The following is an 18,584-nucleotide window of genomic DNA, read 5'->3' as shown; positions in this document are numbered from 1 at the left end:
TGACGTCATTAAACCAATGAGTGCATCCTTAAAATGAAATTTATTATGCAAAGATGTGGCTTCTAAGTGATCTAACCAGTAACGTTTATAATAAAAGGGTTATTAGGACTGCGTTTTGATCCGGATATGGCGGAATGTCATATTTGATTCTGGTAGTTTTTTGTAGATTTGATTTTACTCGGCTTGTGCCTTGTGAAATCCGAATCTGCAAAAATCTACTTGAGTTAAATACAACCTCCTGGATAAAAACGCAGGAACAACAAAACCTGTTACCCCGTGGACAGAGCATCTTTAACCCACAGGACCATTGCAACTTTGAACAATCATTGTAAAAGACAACTACATACAAGATGCTTAAGGAAGTAGTTTGGAAAAATTAAGAATTATTTTCTCCATCTTAATTTGTATGCATTAGATAACTCAATAATTGCAGCAGTTGGCCATTCTTGTATTGTTATCTGTCACTGTCCTGACAGCTCCATATCTCAATAGATGCAAAAGTTTGTAGGTTCATGATTCTCCTGGTCCAATATGTCATACAGAAAGAAGATGTTGAATGTAGAATCAAGAAGCTTCCTTTTCAGGCACTCCAAATTGAATAGTACTGTAACATTTGGAGTGCCAAGAATTTGTTGGATTCCTAGGCAACAGGTATCAGGTGTTGCAGTACATTTGGCAAATACTCCTCACCCGTCCTTATAAATCTAAAAAAAGCTTTTATTTCGCAAAAGTAGTTCATATAACTATATTAAGGTTGCTAAATCAGCGTTTGAATAATTCTGCAAACTAGATGTGCCTTTAATTGCAGCAATTTGAACTCCAACTCATAATGTCAATTAATCTGGTTAAGCAATACTGCGGTTCCTTGGTGTGGGGATTGCTTTATTAACTTTAATAAAAAAACAATTCTCGCGTTGGAAAGTACAATGTATTAATATGCATTTTTCTTGCCCTGACTCCATCCAAGCCTTAAATCTTAGATCAACATGTACTTGGGGCTATGTGTAATATCAATGAGAACTATAAATTATGTTCAATTTAGTGCCACTTAAGATAGTTCATTCCACATACAAAAACACTAACATGTTCTTTAAAACCAATATCCTATGTTATGATAAAACCATTGCCAAGTTGGTAATTTGAAAAAACAAGAAATTATATCTGGTCAGGGTTTGACATAGTCTTTCTAGACAGCGTGCTGGACTTGTTTTGCAGTTACTTTGAAAATCTTCAAAAGCTAAACTGAACAAGACTGGAGCAAAAAAACTCACAATACCAAAAGGGTTTTTAAAGACTTACGAGATCATACTCACATCACCTATACCATTAGTTCTTATCTACAAACTTAAGTCAACATAATAATTAATATTTTACATAAATATTGCAATGAATAAAACATATTGCAATAAGTGCCAATAACATAGCAATCAAGCATGATCACTATAACATGAGATTTCAACATTTCCTGATAAACAATGAATAATTTTACTTAACAATTTTCTCATTATTTACACAAGCTAAAAAAATGGTCTCTTTTTGAATACTTCACATATTTCATGGCTTTCATCATTCAAACTAACATTTCGCTTGTTATTTCAATATTCAGTGATTTTGTAAACATTCATAAATGATGGTTAAAATTAACATTCAAGTAATCATGCCTACCAAAAGCACCTGACTGACCAATCAGTATCCAATTTTGGCAGGGCTTATTGGTGGTTCATTGAAATCAACCATGACCTCCCACAATCTGCACTGATCAACAGTAGTTAATGAGTTGTTTCAATTGCTCTTATTTGCATAAACTTAGAAAACAACTGCAGTGAATAAAATCACTGAGAGAAAGTTTAGAAAAATGAACGAAGCCGAGTTACATCTAGTAGGATATCAAATCATACAAATGTATTCATCATTTTATATAACCGTATTTTATTTTCTGTAAATGTTAAATTTTTGAAAGTCTAAAAAAATTCATTTTTTTTGTATATCAAAGAACAATTGTAGGAATAATTTTGATGATATTTTGTGATTCATTTAATTTCATTCTTGTTTCATTAAGTGTTCAATCCCAAGCTTTCTTGTTCACATTTAAATGCAAGAAAAATCACTTAATAATGATCTGAATAAATTCATTATAATGTAAGGTCACATAAAGGATATATATTGTGCTTTTTAAAAATAACATTTTTTGATCTGTTTAAAATTATGTCAAATGTAGTGCATTGAAATTTTATTATGAGTTTAAAGCTGCACTCTCATTTTGACAACTTTTTTATTTTGTCGTGGAATGAGCCAATTTTTGCGAAAATCCATGGAAACCAGTTATATGAGTACTGCTGACCAAAATTTAGATGGCAGATTTTTATATTAAAGTTAAAAAAATTGATGTTTTAAGCATTATTCTTAAACTGTGAGTAACGGTTTAAGCCATAAAACATTAATTTTTGAACGGAAATATGACAAACTACGAGCTGATTGTTTGTCAGCAATCTGATATATCATTGGTTTGAAGATGTTTACGTAAAAATTTGCTCTTTCCAAGACAAAAAAAAAGTTGTATAAACGGTAAATCTGTGAGAGTGCAGCTTTAAACTATGACAGGAATAATTCAAGGGAATGATTTTTTGTGATTTCTAGCATTAAAATTGTCTGAATTGCATGAACATTTATAAATTATGTAAAGTATTCTCACATTGGTCACACTTTTTGAACTTTGTGCTGTCTTCTTTTTGTTTGTCTCAAATTAATACAGCATTGGCTTCACTTGTTGTTTATGAAAGGGAGTGTACACCAGAAAAGTTTTTTTTTCCTGTAACGAATCTAAGGACACATTTTTAATAAAATATTTTACTCTTTGATATCGTTATTATAAATAAAATACCAAAAAAAAATGCAGTGAAGTGTCGTATCCACTATGATATGAAGACTTACTTTTACTGGGTGGAATTTTCCAGATGTATACCTAACTCGCTAATATCATGTAATAACATCAACGGCAGATCACTCATAAGGAATGAATTCTACTCGGTAGACATACCTAGTAATCTTTTTTAATGGAAAAACACGAAATAACTGCTTTTAATAAATCATTTGTAAACTATGGGGATCATCAGTTAGTAAGTTTCAATGCATTAATTATACACATCGATACCAAGTTTATGTCAATTTTCTACAATTTTCTTTAAATGTTTGCTTTTTCATCATTAACTGAGTACAGCCCCTTTAAACTGTACCTTATAATGTCTGTGACTTATCAAATATTTAATAGTAATGGTCTACAACCAAGATTTGTTTTAATTATCCAGGTTTCAAACTGCATTGTGTATGCGATTGGAAAGGTAATCTTGAAAGCTCACTTAGTTTATTTTTTACAAATAACATTCACCCTGCAAGGCACTCATATTTGGATGATACATAAAGATTTGCACAGTCATTTATGTATACTTGCATTTATTGATAAAGGATACCTTTTTCAAATCTTTGATTTAGATTGCAAAGTATAACTTATATAAATAAATAAATATTCTTAACTTTATCTGAATACACAAGCTAATGCACCAGTCAATTGTAACCATGCCCCCCCCCGGTCCCGAAATAGTGGGGACTTTTACTTTCGGTCCAGCCAACCCCAGCTAAAATCCCCGGCCTGCAGAGATAATCTGATGGTAAAGTCCCCACCAAATGCCCCGCACCCAAGGGACATTATGTTAAGCCCCATCCACACTGTATTTTCCGGGAAGACCTGGCACTGCGGGGCCACCTGAAAGGTAAAAACATGGCCCATTTCGCCGGCTATCCCCGGTATATCCCCGGATGTGGGAGCCGTGGTTACAATTGACTGGTGCATAATGATCCATGTAGTGATCCAATCTCATGCCAAGATGATTTCTGGTCTGACATCGCGAGGTTAGTTATTCTTAAGCATAAAAAAGCCTGGACAGCATTTAAGAAAGACTGTTGTGAGGTTAAATCTTCATTACTTCACTATTCCACAACATTGGTTGACAAGGGAACTTTATTAGTATTAACGCCACAGGTCAACTGATTAATTAATACAAATTCAATTCTATCTCCACAATATTCGGCACTACATTGTTAAATAAAACTCACAAGTTACACTTGTAAATTATTTAACCAAATACCTTTCCCTCAAATATTTCACAAATTTATATTGATCTATCAACAACAATGCATCACCATACAGTATCTCTGACTGATTTTTGATTTCCATTCTTGGCTAGGAAACAAAAAGTGAGCACAAAGCGTCTTCAGAAAAAGAACTTGTAAAGTATGCACCAGTGAATTGTAACCGCGCCCCCCCAGGGAATAGCAGGTACTTCGACTTTCGGTACAGCCAATCCCCGGTAAAATCCCTGCCCTGCGATAACGAACTGGTGGTAAAATCCCGTGAATACCCCCCCCCCCCACCCCGGGGATCTAAGGTAAGAGCAATTCCCTGATATATTTTGAGGGAAGACAAAACCTGGCTTCCATAACTTTAATGTTGATATTTATTTTTGACTGATGCATTGTGTTGTTTTGACACACCACGCCTCTGTCCGTTTTTTTTTTTTTTTTTTTTTTTTTTTATCATTTTTTAGTAAGAATATGATGTAGAAACTGTAACTTGTGATAATTGGCAAAAAAAATATTTTTTTTTAATTTTTATTTTATTATCTTTGTAAAGGGTGACGACTTGACTCTGAATTTCCATATATTTGCCGACATGACCCTGTTTAAGAAGCCATAACTTTATCAAAACTTTTGTGTCAAAACAACGCAACTGTGGTAAGAGAGGAAATCAAAATTGAGCATGCAAGATTGTTTTATCAATGGCGATGGTTTATCACAATGTCATGTACTTACACTGAGAGTGGCTCCAAGACTTTTCTATGCACATAGGTAAACAATCATCTTATTCACAGATGCTGTGCACATACTCATACATTTGGCTTCATTTAGAATGAAACTTCATACATGAGTATGCGCATATTTGATATATTTTTATCTCCATTTTGCAAAATTGAAATCACATGATTTTTTCAAACGAACTTGGTACGTATTGCTTGAAAAATTACGTGTCAAATTAAAAATGCTACCCAAGGTAAGATGAAAATAAATCCGTTTGATGGTGGTAATCATTCAGAGGCGGCTTTATTGATAAATTTCCTCAATAAAACACTATGAAATTCACATCATCGGCATCCGGAAGTAGTGATAACATACATGTATGTCTGAATCATTCGGCCGCTCTGATCAGAGTAAATTTTGAGGTCAATAAGTAGACTGGTACCCTGATTTACTTTTCCTCAAAAATATTAAGTTATACAGGTACGCGGCATATGGTTTTTAGTTAACATTAATAGTATTTGAATAATAAATACCAAAAATCATGTTTTATGTAAAAATGTGTTAAGTGCCATGCGATGATTAGTTAAAAAAACTTTGCATCGAAAAGAAAATATCACGGAAACATGCAAATTATGTCGAAAAAAAGAACAGGAACGGACTTCGGAATACCGACATTGTATGCAAAGGATAACAATACCTTTTTTAAACCAACTTTCCTGGTTGTTTTCTACTTAGAACGCACTTTTTATTCGCTTTACGTATGAATTCACAAGACATTTCGAATGCGCGACGGGCACCGCGGTTAGCTGATACTGGTTTATTTTCGGATAAAAGAGAAAGAGGGTACCAGTCTATCAATACAGAGCATTGAACGGAAAAATTTCGATGCGTACTTTTCCAATATGTTCATATTTTTATTGCATATAATCTGACCGTATGCAAGAATAATCATGTAGTTAACCCGATTAACTCACTCGCTACGTATGCATTTCTTGTGCTTCATTAAAAGAACATAGAGTTAGCTTGAATTGTTAGGAGAACTATTTTTATTGGATGTTTTCATTGTAATCAGTTCTGGTACTACTTTGATTATTCAAATTCGCTAACGGCAATCCAATCAAAATACAGCGTATGAATACATTACGTCAGTGAACCCCCAGATGCGGCTTGAGAATGCAGATAGCGCGTTTATGGCTATGAACTAGGCCACAAGTGCCCTAGTCCAAAAAAACAGTTCAAAAGCGAGGAGTTTGTGTGTGCTCCGTTAGGGAGACCAGACAATCTGGACACTAGTGTAACGTTCACATATATGTCTGATGTTGTCATGATTTGGGTCCACAAGTGTGTTACATTTGCGGGAAATACAGAGTGAAGTTAGTCAGAAACTTACAAAGTAACACCTTCTCATGCATACAAACTTATTGTTATATTCAAATGTGGTTAATTCTAAATGTCACAATTATCATGTTGTACGTGTTATTAATATGCTAAACTTTCAAATAGCCTGTAAATATTAACATTGTTCCTGATGAACTGCTTAATTAACCTTAGAACAATGAACCTACGTTTGTCAATTTAAAAACTAATTCATAAGCGGATGTCAGTACATGTCAACAGTACACATTGCGGAATATTAATTTTATTATTTAATTCAATAAATATTATTATATTAAAAGTTTTATTTCCATGAACAATTTTTCACTCAACATAAGCAACACTCGTACATTGTAGAAGTTAAGAATATTATTTTATTTTTTATACTTGTATTAATAGCTCATCAGAGCACTAAGTGCTCAAGGTGAGCTTTTGTGAACGGTCTTTGTCCGCCGTCCGTCCGTCAGTCCGCTCGTCCGTCCGTCAACAATTGCTTAAAAACACCTCCTTTGAAACTACCTGGCCAAATTCAATGAAACTTCATAGGAAGCTTCCTTGGGTGTCCCTCTACAAAAATACATCAAGGGTCACGATTGATTAACAACAACAAAATGGCGGACTTCCTGTTTTGCTTTAAATAACATCTCCTCTGAAACTACCAGTCTAAATTCAATGAAACTTTACAGAAAGCTGCCTTGGGTGACCCTCTACAAAAATACAACAAGGGGTCACGATAAATCAACAACAACAACAACAACAACAACAACAACAACAGCAATAACAACAAAATGGCTGACTTCTTGTTTTGCTTTAAAAAAACATCTCTTCTGAAACTACCACTCCAAATTCAATGAAACTTTACAGGAAGCTTCCTTGGGGGACCCTCAACAAAAATACAACTAGGGGTCACGATTGATCAACAACAACAACAACAACAGCAGCAATAACAACAAAATGGCTGACTTCCTGTTTTGCTTTAAAAACATCTCTTCTGAAACTACCACTCCAAATTCAATGACACTTTACAGGAAGCTTCCTTGGGTAACCTTCTACAAAAATACAACAAGGGGTCCCGATTGATTGACAAAAACAATAATCTGACCAACTTCCTGTTTTGCTTTAAAAACACCTCCTCTGAAACTACCAGCCCAAATTCACTGAAACTTTACAGGTAGCTTCATTGCATGACGTCTACAAAAATACAACAAGGCATTGAGATTGATAAACAACAACAGCAACAAAATGGCCGACTTACTGTTTTGCTTTAAAAAATCTCTGAAACTACCAGGCCAAATTCAATGAAACTTTTCAGGAAGCTTCATTGCATGACGTCTACAAAAATACAACAAGGCATTGAGATTGATAAACAACAACAGCAACAAAATGGCCGACTTACTGTTTTGCTTTAAAAAAATCTCTGAAACTACCAGGCCAAATTCAATGAAACTTTTCAGGAAGCTTCATTGCATGACGTCTACAAAAATACAACAAGGCATTGAGATTGATAAACAACAACAGCAACAAAATGGCCGACTTACTGTTTTGCTTTAAAAAAATCTCTGAAACTACCAGGCCAAATTCAATGAAACTTTACAGGTAGCTTCATTGCATGACCCTTTACAAATATAAAACAAGGCATCGTCACCAGTAAAGATATGTTTAAATTGCAACATTTGTATCAATGCTTTATCACAGAGTTGTGGCCCTTTGCTTAGGTGAGCGTTTTAGGGCTATCATGGCCCTCTTGTAAGTGTGTGTTCTCCGAAATGTATGGTATGTTTGAATATGCAAATACTTTAATTGCGTTTTTTATCCGTTTAAATCAATGGTTACTGCATTTTAATCAAAATTCTAGGGTAACATAATTTATGAAAAAAGACATTTTTATTATTATGACTTAAACTCATTGCGAATTAGACAGTAAAAATTAAAACTGGATCGAATCCAAAAAGACGATTGTCGATTAAAATTTAAAAAAAATATATATTCATGCATGTGCGTATCAAATGGCTATTTTTCATTATTTTTCGTTCTAAACGGCCCAATCGACCTCATTTCATTTCAGTAAAATGTTTAACTGTTTAACTGGTCTTAGAATTCAAAGAAATTGAACGGAACAGAACAGAGCAGACTTATAAAACAGACGCTTTAAATCAAAACATACACATGTATATCAAACATACACATGTATATCAAACATACACATGTATATCAAACATACATATGTATATCAAACATACACATGTATATCAAACATACACATGTATATCAAACATACACATGTATATCAAACATACATTCTGACTGATATACCTTTAACTACTTACTAAATAATGCATTTATGGAAAATATTTACGAGATTGTGACGTTGTATTTAATAGCTGAAAACTCAAAAATATTAAATGATTGGTGAATGCTAAAAGATTTACTGTGATCTACTATAGTCTGATAAGGTAGAAATACCGTGTTTTATGCACATTTATATCAATTTAGCTCGGTATCCTTCATATGAAGCATTGTTTTGACATTTATTCATACTTTTTGGAATATTAAAACAATACTATTAATTGTGGGAAATATTATGGTGGAAGTAAGAGTCACCTTAAAAACTGCACTCTCACAGATTGAACATTTTGACAACTTTTTTTTATTTTTTGTCTTGGAACTAGCAAATGTTTGCAAAAATGCATGGAAACCAGTTATATGAGACTGCTGACAAAAGTTCGATCGCAGATTTTTAAATTTAAGCTCAAAAATTGATGTTTTATGCATTTTTCTTAAACCATTAATTTTCGAACTGAAATATGAAAATCTACAATCTGATTTTTGTCAGTAATCTTATATCATTGGTTTGCAGATTTTAACGCAATAATTTGCTCTTTCCAAGATAAAAACTAAAAAAGTGGTAAAAATGGTATATCTGTGAGAGTGCAGCTTTAAGACTTATACATAGGTACATGGTCTGAACACATGACATAATCTTGTATATGACCAGTGTATGTACAAGATGAGTGCAAATATCAGCAAACATGTTTGTTTTGCATCAAAAAGGTATATACTATAGTAGTGTTGTATTAGGTATAAATTTATGGATGTTTATATTACAATACTGTATGTACAGTATTGAAACAGTATGATAACAAGAATGAATATTATTAAGATGAATGATTAAGAATAACAATACGAATACAGAGTGTTTCTTTGACATCATTGCAGCGCCTAAATTCAGCTCACATTACTCCACATAGTTTACTAGTTGGTGGTATTTAAACACAGTGGGGCGTTTATATTAAACCTTATATATAAGTATATAGTTTTGCCTTATAAATATATAACTATATAACAAAAAACTCAGCATCCAGCTCATCTTCAATTTCAATTTTGTCATAAGAAAAATAATAATTTTTAGTACGTGGACTTTTATTTCTAGAATATCGCCCAGATTGAATTCTTTAATGGGTATACAGACATTTACAATCTACAGTGAAAAAACAACAACGATATATCAACATACATATTCAAAATTGATATTCCTCATACTCGAATGATTTTTCTTTCATATATCAATCTGGATAGTCTTTGATATCGCGAACACAACTCCGACCAAATGATCTATGCCATTCCTGTTTATTTAAATGTATTTTCAAACTCCATTTATTTTCGTGAGCAAATTCAGTTACATTTGTATGTTTTACATCATCAAATACATTCACAAAACTATAATCATTTATGACTTTTCAAAATTAATTGCTTAGTTAAAATACCATTTAATACTCTCAGCTAGTGCTTGTAAATATACAACTTATCATAATATTTTATTTTTGTTTGCCAATTTCAACCATTACTTACTTATCGGTACATATGCACTGATATATAAAGAATACGTATTTACCAAGTTCTCCATACACACGAACATTGCAAATGTTAAATTCGAACTTAACATTCGTTTATTCGTTGGATTCTTTCAATATATTTTGAATTAGTATAACCCCATATCTCACACTAATATTTTAATATCGAAATTACAAAAGCATCGAACAATAGGACAATATATAAAATAGAACATTTCAAGAATTTAGAGTTAGGATTGGGGCCTTTCTTACTGAATGTTTCTGAAACACACTTTACATAATAATAAAAAAGAGTACCTAAGGAATTTACGACTTTGATTCTTTGGCCACCATTAATTCAGTTTGCGTGAGGCTAACAACACCCACGTTTACGGAATACAATAATATTGGTTTTTACTATTCTATAATGGTTAAGACTCCATGTATTGTAGCATACCAAATGGTGTTGAACATAAGTAGGCGACTTTCCTTAAATGTCCATTTAATCGACAAACAATAATCTAGTTAACATTACCGTCTATGTTTAGACTATCCAGTAGAAATAGTTCAATGTTTATAATAATTAGACAAAATAGTATCGGAGTCATAACCATCAAATAGTGTAACTTAAATAATCTAAATATTATGAGTATGACTTTATGCATGATTTGACATGTTTATATATATATCACGAATATTATTCATAAGCTTTCGTTAAGTACCACATTTATATAATTTTAACCACAGTGCATTTCCATAAATTAAATAAAAACACTTTATCAAATGGCAAGTAACAGTCATACTGAACTTAATGCAATCACCATGCAGTTATTTCGAAACTTCGGAGTTAATTTCCGGCTTTGTTGACGTATATAAAAGCCATCGCTGGCTAAGAGTAATCACCTCTCCATTCTCCAAACATGAACAAGCTACTCATCGTTCTTCTTTTGGTCAGCTGCCTGTCCATGACATTGCTGCCAGCTACTGTTGAAGGTAATAAAACAGTTTTCTTTATGGCTTGTATTAAATTTAGTGCTATGAATGTTATTCTATGTGTTACTACTAATTATACCATACTTTTATTCTTGTCAAAATATTAGGCTTGAAGAAAAGAGCGATTCAGACACTACGAAATACCACAAAGTATAGTTTGCATTATGCAGCATGTTAATTCACATTTAAATGGAATTTCTTATATTTTGTAAAAACATAACCTTTCATGTAAGATGTTTTACATCGTAAATAGGAGTAAAATTTGGAAATAATATAATTATAATTTCCGTTTTACCAGGGGGTCCCACGTGCTTTGTGTTTTTCGAATTTTAAGTGAGAGAAATGTGTGATGCAGAATAAAATGGCGGTGTTCGAAGGGATTTCGGTGTTTTGGGAGGATAACAAGCAATCGTTCAGCTTATACCTTCAACCTTTTTTGTAAAGGCCTCTAGAAACAAATGTTAAACAACTTAGAAAAGCTTACACGTGTGGCCTCCGGGTAGGCGTGTTTATATTTCGAGATAAAGCCATTTTATTCCGCATCACACTTTTCTCTCACTTAAATTTCGGAAAACACAAAACACGTTGGAACCCTCCCCTGCCCCCCCCCCCCCCCACCAATAAAACACAACTTTTTTGGCTGCAAGTAAAGTAAGTGACTGAAACCTTGCATCATAATACATTTCCGATTTAGATTAATCATATTTAAGACAGAATCATTTTTCGGTCGATATCTGTAAAAGGGTTAGTTCGAAAGGATGCTCCTCATTATATGCAAATATTTTCTATATATCTCGTAATAAACAAGTAGTAATATTGACCTGTGGTGCATATTGAGGATTAAAACAATTAAAATATTCGTCAAAGCCATTTCTGCCAAGCAACTTTATTTTGGAAGATAAAACTTTGAGAGCTGCTGTAAACCAATTACTCACCCTATATCTTTTACGTCGTTTGATATTGATTCGTATGCCACAACATGATCGATGTATTATTTTGACTTTTTGATTTGTTTTCATTAGCATTTGAGTACATTTCAGTACATTTCTATTTCTTGAATCATTAAGCATCGACACATTATTTCATTTTCTCTGATTAGAATGCGACCTATATTTTCAGTCAATGAAATTGCCGAAAGGCCATTATTAATACTAAATATTAAGAATTTAAACTTTCCCGGGTGTTTCAAGATCCGCCTACCTGCTCATCCGATACACACTCACTGCGTCATTGACAATGTTTCAGCCAATAAGATTGTTTTCTAAGCCAGTTTTGTTACGCTCACTCCCTTCTTAATCATTAAGATTTTACCTCATGTCATCTAACATCATCTAACTGTCACCTCGAATGCGATTAAATGGAGCCATAAGGAGTTCCCGGACATGTCATTATGTCAAAATTTCTCTGAGTAGAATGCAATACAAATGTAAACAATATATTTCAGTAAAGCTGTTTTTCTGCTAATGCACGTCGTTAATAGAAGTGAAACTTGGTAGAAATATAATTTTAATTTCCGTTTTATTTTCTACCTGCTAAACCGTTCATCACAGAAACTAGTTGAAATACACACACGTCATTTTCATGTTTATTTGACGATAAAAAATCCCGGTCGCCTTACTCGATGATACCGTTATGGTTTCCGATGCATCTTACGACCCCATTAGTAATTAATCAAAGATGATAATTTATTCTACTGCCTTAAAAATGAAATGAAATGTGATGAGATGAGATGAGATGTTGGCTCTGCTAACCATGTGATAAGACCTCTAGGTTTAGTGATTTAAACATAACTTTGTATTTTTTTTTTATCAATATTCTATATAAAACAGTGTCGCTGTTATATGTATAATGATAAGGTTTGTAGAAGTATTAGTATACTGCTATAGTTAGCTCCTTTTTGATATTTTAATATTTGACTATCAAAATTAGTCAGGCACAAAAGGTTAAACATATTTCAAATGTTTCGATGTTGATATAATTACAAATGTCAAATCTTCGGCAAGGTCTTTAATCCTTTTAAATACTGAGATTTAGTGATTTTGGACGACGTTTGGTTTTCATTTCATTCCCAAATTGATTCGAGTTATTTTGTCTATTTTAAGCAAACAAAAAATTTATTTCATTCAAATCTCGTCTATTAAACCTTACCATAATTGAAATTGCATTACTTTAAAATAGTAACACCTTTAGACAAAATGAAGGGTTTACCGCAATAGTTTCAAAATATATGTATAACATGTGCTTAAATTGAACCATTCATGGCGATAAACCATCGTTACCAGCATTTTGTCCAAAATAAAAGCAAATTTAAAAACTCGATGTTTTATCGAATTAAATGAATCATTGTCATGTCTTGAGATCTTTACAATTGTATATTTTCTAATGGCATATTTTCCTCATATATTACTTTATAAATGAACCTTTAGGTTAAGTTTCGTTTACCTTTTTCAGCCCAGATAAATCGCCCCTCCTGCGAGTGCCGATACCGTTGTTACGGGGGTGAGATCGAAAGCGGCCGCTGTGGCGGTAGGTACAGCACCAGAGTCAACTGTTGCCGGCGGAGAAGAGGAAGCGGTGGATATTAGGGACTAGAGGCTAATGAGGTACGCGATTATTTTCATTCCTCTTGTCTTTGAAAATCGTTGCTTATTTGATAACCGTTTTTGGTACATAATCAAAACGATATTAAAACAAAGTAGTAGTCCTAAGACTACATGCCACAAATAAAAGAAGTACCAAATATGGGAAAGACATTTTCGATGTAATTTTACATTTTGTATAGTTCTTCAGTACATGTAGCATAAGTGTATTACCTCACGAATAGTTGTATTGTTTTGTTTGTTTGTTTAAACAGTTAATTGAACTTTTGTTACTTTATTTTCATTGTTTAAGGTCTTTAAGTTTTCCACTAGTTAAAAACAATCGTTAAACTGAAGTTTGATTTCTTTTATGCAATTTTTCCCTATACAGATATTATTTTCTAGTATAAACAAAGTTACGAATTAGATAAAGCCTACATGCCCTTTTATAATCTCTAAAGAAACTATTGTTTGCATTCCAAGTAATAATGTTAAAGAGAATTAACTTCAAGTTTTATGTCTGTATTTCTATTCCTTTTCTTTCCAGACAATGCATGACGGAACGAAATCACCATTAAACATATTTCTTCACGATATATGTTTTGTTTGTTGTGTAAATAAAGTGTCATTGAAATAAGTCTGCCTTTTTATTTTTGGTCCCGAATGAGCATTTCGCCGAAACAACTTAATGTGCTTGTTAGCTTCTTCATCTTCTTGAAGCAATACGATATAAGTATTTAATGATGCTATTCAAGTCTTTATGTAAACATTGGGGCCCCAGCTTTGAGGAAAATGAAATCGAGAGAGTGAAGAGCTTTTACTTTTACAAATAGAGTTTTACCAAACTTCATTCATCGCTGTAAACTAGTACTTTAATACTTTGACTTGAACATTATGGATGCACTCTGGATTTATTTTCCCATAAAGGGCCCATTCTTATACATTATCAAGCATTTTAACGTTTCTTTTTGTCATTATTTTATCATTCCTGTGTTTAGTTTATCCTTTCGCAACACTCAGCATTCTTCAATAAATGAATTGAATAACATTGTGTGGTCAAAAGCAAGAAATAGAAAACCATGACGTCTTCGTCATTTTTAGCTATTTTTGATTTGCGAATGCCAGAGCGATCTTGGTTGAGGGTAAACTAAGAAGATGGCCGTGAATGTAATTTTATACTAGATTATCCATTTCTTACAAAACGGTCTCAAGGTTTTCACTTTAGCATATATAAAGAGCCGTCGAGACTTTCATGACTTCTGATACTATTTCAAGTTATAGGAAAATTCAGCCCCGTATCATGAGCTTGACTAGACAGATTAATTTATTTGCATACATACACCAACAAATTGTCACAGTTATATAATGTGAAGCAAACAGTTGAAGAAATAATTCGACGGTTGTCCAAGTAAACCTAAAAAACCTGTGAAATTTAGTAATAACTGGACATTATTTTCTGATAAGAAGACAATTAAAGTTGTTCACTCCCGTTGCCATGGCAATCATACTTATACTTCTTTGAATATTTGGACAGAGCATTTCCCTAGGATAATTTCCGTCATGCCATTTTAGTGCGTCACATAAGCCTGTGATCCTCTGCCAAGTTTATTCAATATATATATCTACCTACGGTTGCGTTACCCCTTATGTTTTAATATCTATATTTTTATAATACAATATCATATTAAGTTTAAATTATGTCCCTGGTGTTTCAATGATGACCATGGTGTCATGTTTGGTTAAAACAGCGGCTTGAAGATGTTTCTGGCGTCGAAACAGTAGTTTTAATGATTTTCATGCTGTAAGGATTTGTAAAACCTAGGGTTCAAATGTGTCCCTTGTGTCAGATTTGGTGGAACCAGAGTTGTCAGGCTCGATTAAACCAGTGGTCCTGGTTTTAGTGTTGGTCAAATCAGCGATTTAATTGATATCCCTTGTGTACGATTTGGTTGGAACATGGTTTAAATGATGTCCTGTTGTCAGGCTCGATGAAGCCAGGGGCTTAATGAATATTCCTGGTAACACGTTTGATTAAACTGGTGAATTAAATGATGTCCTTGGTGTCAGGTTTGCTCCAGCGAGTGGTTTATAAGATGTTCATGCTGTTTGCTTGACAACCGTGGTGTCAGACTTGATTAAGCCAGTGGTTTAAATTATGGCTTGGAATTAGGCTCGAAAATGATAGTGGTTTCAATGATTTCCTTTGTGTCAGCCTTGGTCAAACCGGTTGTTTAAATCATGTCCCTTGCGCCAGGCTTGGTCAAACCATGTTTGTTTTAAAAAAATGACATTCCTGATGTCGAACTAGGTAAAACGAGTGGTAAAAGTAATGTCCATTTTGTAAAGGTTGGTCAAACTTGTTATCTAAATGACGTTTCTGATGTCATGTTGGTCCAACAAGTTTATAAAATGTATCTGGTATCAAGGATGGTTCTGCATGCGGTTTTAATGATGTCCATAATGTCAGGCGTGGTCAATTCAGTGGGTCAAATGATGTTTTTATGTCAGGATGAGTGAAATCAGAGGCTCAAATCATGTCACTGGTGTCAGGTTTGGTCAATTTAGTGGTTCAAGTGATGTTTCTGGTATCAAACTTGGTTAAACTAGTAGTTTAAACGATGTCCCTGGTGTCAGGCTTGGTTATTTTTTTATTCGGGATTGTTGAGAATAAGTGTGAAATTGTGCACAGAAACAAGTTTAAATCCCCCAGTTAAATTACACTTTGCTGACCGTTTCAAGGCGGTAACCCAACTATCCTTGATAAACACCTCTAGTCTTATACATTATATGTGTTAAGTGTTATGTGTGGATGAGAGTGTTGTTGTTCTGTGTAGCTTGCTGTGGGTCTGTGTCATTGAACGTTTTTTTGTTTAAGCTTTCTACTATATATAACTATTTGTAAACCCTGTAGACAATGGGGTGTCTGGTGCCAGTCCTAGTCAAACAGTGGGTTATATAATGTCTTTGGTGTCAGGCCCAATCAAAACATTGGTTTACATGATGTCACTAGTGTCAGGCTAGGACAAACCTGTGGTTTAAATGATGATTTTGGTGTCAGGATTGGTCAACCAGGGGTTTAAATTTTGCCCTTTGTGTCAAGCTTGCTCAAGCCAGTAGTGTATATGTTGTCCTGCTGTTAGGCTTTGTCAAAACAGTGATTTAATTGATGAACCTGGTCTATGGATTTGTCAATATCGCGGTTTATATTCGACTTGTTTTGACCATTTGTTAAAATGATGTTCTCGGAATCAGGCTTGGTCCAATAAGTTACTTAAATGATGTTCCCGGAATCAGACTCGGTTCAACTAGTGGTTTGAATGATTTTCGTGGATTAAGGCTTGGTCCAACCAGTGGGTTAAATGATGTTCCTGGAATCCGACTGGGTCTTACCTGTGGTTTAAATGATTTTCGTTGATTACAGCTTGGTCCAACCAGTAGTTTAAATTATTTTCCTGGAATCAGGCTTGGTCTTATCACTGGTTTAAATGATTTTCGTTGATAACGGCTTGATCCAACAAGTGGTGTAATGATGGTCCTTGAATCATACTCGGTCTAACCGATGGATTTAGTGATGTTTCTGGCATTAGGATTGGACCAAACAGTGGTTTAAATGATAAACCTATTGTCGGACTTGATCCAACCAGTGGTTTAAACTATTTAATTGATGTCCATGGTGTGCTGTCAAGCATGGTCAAACCAGTGGTCAAAATGATGTCACTGGTGTCAAGCTTGATCTTACCAGTGGATTGAATGATATCCCTGGTGTGAAGCTTGCTTTGTTAAACCAGAGTAAAAATATGTCCATTGTGCCCTTAGTTTCGGCATTGTTCAAACCAGTGGCTTTATGTTATGCTTTTTTGTGTCAAGCTTTGTCCATAATGTCCGTGGTGTCAGGCTTGATAAAGCCTGCGATTTAAATGTAATCCTTGGAGGCACTCTTGGTCGAACTAGTTGGGTAAATGTTGTCCCTGGTGTTAAGGCTGGTCAAACTGGTAGTTTAGATCCTGTCCATGGTGTCCATGGTGTATCTGGTGCCATTGGAGACAGGCTTTGTTGCAACAATAGTTTAAATTAAATCACTGGCGTAAGGTTTGGTTAAACCAATAGTTAAAATGATGTTATGGTGTTACGCTTTGTCAAACTAGGGGAATTAGTATGTCCCTGGTGTCAGACTCGTTCCAACCATTGATTTAAATAATGTCCTTGGTCTCAGATTTCGCTATAGATGATTTCTCTGGTGTAAAAATTGGTCATCGTTGTGGTTTAATGATGTTCTAGTGTAAGTCTTTGTCAAACCTGTGGTTTTATAATGTCCAATAGCAAGTATTAGTCAAACCAGTGATTTAACAATATTGCTGGAATTCGGGTTTGTCAAAGCTGTTGTTAAATGCTGAGTTGGTGTAAGGCTTTGTCCAACCAGTGGTTAAAATGAGGTCCTAGTGTAAGAATTGGTCAAGCCTGTTGTTTAATGATGTCCTAATGTAAGGCTTAGTCAAACCAGTGGTTGAAATGATGTTCCTGGAATTAGGCTTGGTCTCACAAGTGGTTTGAAAGATTTTTGTGGGTTAAGGCTTGATCCAACAAGAGGTTTAAATGATGGTACTGGAATCAGGATTTTCTTAAAATTGGTACATGTTCAAACAAATAATAAACATTCCAATTGGTTCCAATTGTGCACATTTACTTGCTGACCTCTTTTTATACTGTTATGAAAATGAATACATGTTGAAAATATCTTAGTCTGGAGATATTGCCCATGTCATGAATTCAATAATACCTTTAATATTTTGACAATAATCTGAGTTTGGATAATCCGGTATAAACATATAATATGAAATAGATATACCCTTCACAATAGTACATTAATAAAGCTAATACATCCAGCCTAAAAGCATCCTATTTAGATCTACAACTCGAATTTAGGGAAGATAATTTGAATATCAGACTGTATGATAAA

At 33.8% G+C, this 18,584-nt stretch overlaps 1 long non-coding RNA gene across 1 annotated transcript; it reads left to right on the top strand.

The window, feature by feature from the left end:
• The first annotated feature begins 10,891 nt into the window (after positions 1 to 10,891).
• On the top strand, positions 10,892 to 14,264 carry LOC128212347 (uncharacterized). Its single transcript, XR_008257438.1, has 3 exons — positions 10,892 to 11,048; positions 13,500 to 13,651; positions 14,175 to 14,264. It is a non-coding gene; the product is annotated as an uncharacterized LOC128212347 (long non-coding RNA).
• Positions 14,265 to 18,584: the final 4,320 nt, after the last annotated feature.

This window comes from Mya arenaria, chromosome 12, assembly GCF_026914265.1.
Source record: "Mya arenaria isolate MELC-2E11 chromosome 12, ASM2691426v1".
Taxonomy (NCBI): Eukaryota; Metazoa; Mollusca; class Bivalvia; order Myida; family Myidae; genus Mya; species Mya arenaria.
The sequence above is the reverse complement of the archived record's forward strand: the minus strand, read 5'-3'. Positions and strand labels throughout refer to the sequence as shown.